We start from the raw sequence: 4107 nt of genomic DNA, 5'->3' as shown, positions 1-4107 counted from the left end.
AAAAGTCAGACCATTTAGGCAGCACAACTCTTTAGGTAGTGGCTGTTTAAAGGAAAACAAACCACGAATTACACTTTCTAACACAAATCTCTAAAATCCTGAACTTCCCCTTTAGGAGTCTGTTTCTTTTCTACTGAACAGAAATATAAATGCAACATGCAACAATTTAAATGATTTTACTGATTTACAGTTCATATAAGGAAATCAGTCAATTGAAATAAATAAATTAGGCTCTAATCTATGGATTTTACATGAATGAGCATTGGCACAGCATGGGTGGGCCTGGGAGGGTATAGGCCCATCCACTGGGGAGCCAGGTCCACCCACTGGGGAGCCAGACCCACCCACTGGGGAGCCAGGCCCATCCACTGGGGAGCCAGGCCCATCCACTGGGGAGCCAGGCCCACCCACTGGGGAGCCAGGCCCACCCACTGTGGAGCCAGGCCCCTTCCACTGTGGAGCCAGGCCCACCCACTGGGGAGCCAGACCCACCCACTGGGGAGCCGGGTCCAGCCACTGGGGAGCCGGGCCCACCCACTGGGGAGCCGGGCCCAGCCACTGGGGAGCCAGGCCCACCCAGTCAGAATTCGTTTTTCCCCACAAAAGGGCTTTATTACAGACAGAAATAAAGTTTCATCAGCTGTCCGGGTGGCTGGTCTCAGACGATCCCGCACGTGAAGAAGTCGGATGTGGAGGCCCTGGGCTGGCGTGGTTACATGTGGTCTGCGGTTGTGAGGCCGGTTGGACGTACTGCTAAATTCTCTCAAACGACGGCTTATGGTAGAGAAGTTAACATTCAATTCTCTGGCAACAGCTCTGGTGGACATTCCTGCAGTCAGCATGCCAATTGCACACTCCCTCAAAACTTGATACATATGTGGCATTGTGTTGTGTGAAAAAAACWGCATATTTTAGAGTGGCCTTATATTGTCCCCAGCACAAGGTGCACCTGTATAATGATCATGCTGTTTAATCAGCTTCTTGATATGCCACACCTGTCAGGTGGATGGATCATCTTGCTCACTAACAGGGGTGTAAACACATTTGTGCACAACATTTGAGAGAAATAKTCTTTTCGTACGTTTAGAACATTTCTGGGATCTTTTATTTCAGCTCATGAAACATGGAACCAACACTTTACATGTTGCCTTTATATTTGTGTTCAGTATATATCATTGAAATATTTTATATTTATATAATTTGGAACTTTTATATCTTACAGAGAACTTCTATCTAAGAAGCCTTCCGTCCCAGCCCRCTCTCATCTCAGCCAATCACGGTCTTCCGCCCATCTCCAGGGCGGGGCCGGGACACCCTCAGGGCTCCTGCAGTCGGGACATGGACCCAGGGGGCGGAGTCAGCCTACACAAGGGCCTGAAGGAGGGGTCCGTCGAGAGAGGGGTGGTCCCCAGCACCAAGGACAAGGAGAGGCCCAGCAGCAAACAGGAGACCAAGGAGCGACAGCAGCACCACAGCCACCACCCCCAGCCCTCACATCCACACCACCACCACCCACACCCCGGCCACACACAGCCACACCCCCACCAGCAGCACCCCCAGTATCCACAGCACCCGGTCTCCCTGGAGGAGGTCAATAGCAGAGCCCTGGAGAGGCACATGGAGCACCAACAGACCCTAGGTATGACCAGAACCCTCAGCGCCTGCCTGCTCAACGGAAAGATGCAGAACGGGGGGGACTCTGGYACGGGTGGGGCCAAGGCTTCCATGACTAGCTATGGGGGGGAGGTGGTGGGGAGCAGGGGGGCTCAGACACAGGCCAGCCACAGACACATGGAGGGTGGGGGGAACGTCCGCTGCACCAAGGAAGGGGTGAGCGGCGAGATGAGGATCAGTGAGCAGCCTTCGGACTGTCTGGAGGGGAGGGGCCAGATGCTCCACCACGCCCTTCCCTACTCTGTGGCGCCTCCTCTACAAATGGGTTCAGCCGCTGGGGGAGGCCACCCCCACCTCCACCCCCACCACCACCCTCACCCGCATCCGGGGGGGTTCCACTGCCTTCAGCTCCACCCCAGCCATCCCCATCACCCCCACACACACCACCACCCGGACTTCTTCTGCTCGCCTCCACCTGCCCCTCTAACCAACCCCTCGCCGCACGAGAGGGGYGGGGGAGGGGGGCGAGACCCCAAAGTGACAGGGCCCACGTTCATACCATCTGTAGGGGGAGGACACCTGGGGGACAAGTCCAGCGGGGACCCCTTCCAGATGGGCACCCCAACCGCCTGCCAGGGGTTAGTGGGTGGGGGCGGCAGTGCCAAGGACAAGGCCATGGAGAAGAGTGGAGGAGGGGCCCCCCCCAGTAACTGGCACAGGAAACAGCAACAGCAGCACCCGTACAGAAAGGCTGAGAAGGCCCCGGACTGGATGCAGAGTCACCACCACCACCCCCAACAAACCCAGCCCCAACAAACCCAGCAGCCCCAGCCCCAACAAACCCAGCCCCAACAAACCCAGCCCCAACAACCCCAGCCCCAACAACCCCAGCCCCAACAACCCCTTCCCCAGCAGCCCCAGCCCCAGCAGCACCAAGCCGTGCGTTCCCGCAGCGTTGAATGCATCAATAGCGTGGGAGTGGACACCACCGATGTGTTCCGGCCCTCTCTTCCCCAGGGAGCCAAGGCCGGACACTCCCTCCCCCACTCAGTCAACACCTCAGGAGGATGAATTGCAAACGTGCTATTCCACTCTCGAAAACAGCACCATGTAAACAAAGAGAGAGAAGCATATTTCAACCCTGCAGGCGCGACACAAAACGCAGAAATAAAAATATAATTCATGCCTTACCTTTGATGAGCTTCTGTTGTTGGTACTCCAATATGTCCCATAAACATCACAAATGGTCCTTTTGTTTGATTAATTCTGTCGATATATATCCAAAATGTCCTTTTATTTGGCACGTTTGATCCAGAAAAACACTGGTTCGTGAAACGTGACTACAAATATTCAAAATTTGCCAAAGAATTTCTAACTACTTTTGTAATACAACTTTAGGTATTTTTTTATGTAAATAATCGATAAAATTGAAGACGGGATGGTCTGTGTTCAATACAGGATTAAAACCAACTGTAGCTAGCTTTCTGGTCACGCGCTTCTAACAAACAGGACACTTCGAGTGACCCTCGTTCAAGATGGCGTACTTCTTTATTACACAAAGGAATAACCTCAACCAATTTCTAAAGACTGTTGACATCCAGTGGAAGCGGTAGGAACTGCAAGAAGGTCCCTTAGAAATCTGGTTTCCCAATGAAAACTCATTGAAAAGAGAGTGACCTCAAAAAAATATATCTGAATGGTTTGTCCTCGGGGTTTCGCCTGCTAAATAAGTTCTGTTATACTCACAGACATGATTCAACAGTTTTAGAAACGTCAGAGTGTTTTCTATCCAAATCTACTAATAATACGCATATCTTATCTTCTGGGGATGAGTAGCTGGCAGTTTAATTTGGGCATGCTTTTCATCCAAAATTCCGAATGCTGCCCCCTACCCAAGAGAAGTTAAAGTTGTTTACAGTTAGTTATTAACAACCGCTCTACACTCATTACTAGCTACAGTAACACTGTATGTCAAAAACAGGTCTTCAAATAGGTGTCTTCTCTACCCTCACTTCCTCCTCTACTCTGCCCTTCCTCCTCTACTCTGACCTTCCTCCTCTACTCTGACCTTCCTCCTCTACTCTGACCTTCCTCCTCTACTCTCACCTTCCTCCTCTACTCTCACGTTCTCCTCTACTCTCACCTTCCTCTCTACTCTGACCTCTCCTCCTCTACTCTGACCTTCCTCTCTACTCTGACCTTCCTCCTCTACTCTGACCTTCCTCCTCTACTCTGACCTTCCTCATCTACTCTGATCTTCATCCTCTACTCTGACCTTCCTCCTCTACTCTCACCTTCCTCCTCTACTCTCACGTTCCTCCTCTACTCTGACCTTCCTCCTCTACTCTCACCTTCCTCCTCTACTCTGACCTTCCTCCTCTACTCTGACCTTCCTCCTCTACTCCACTTTCCTCCTCTACTCTGACCTTCCTCTTCTACTCTGACCTTCCTCCTCTACTCTGCCCCTCCTCTATATTATTCTGTGTTTTCTGT

General features: G+C 51.8%; 1 pseudogene; it reads left to right on the top strand.

The window, feature by feature from the left end:
* Positions 1–4107, top strand: part of LOC112077043 (BAH and coiled-coil domain-containing protein 1-like) — a 47079-nt pseudogene that overhangs the window by 6813 nt on the left and 36159 nt on the right.

The sequence above is a fragment of the Salvelinus sp. IW2-2015 genome, unplaced genomic scaffold (genome assembly GCF_002910315.2).
Source record: "Salvelinus sp. IW2-2015 unplaced genomic scaffold, ASM291031v2 Un_scaffold4226, whole genome shotgun sequence".
NCBI classification, from domain to species: Eukaryota; Metazoa; Chordata; class Actinopteri; order Salmoniformes; family Salmonidae; genus Salvelinus; species Salvelinus sp. IW2-2015.
Note: the sequence above shows the minus strand (reverse complement) of the source record. Positions and strands in the feature narration are given on the sequence as shown.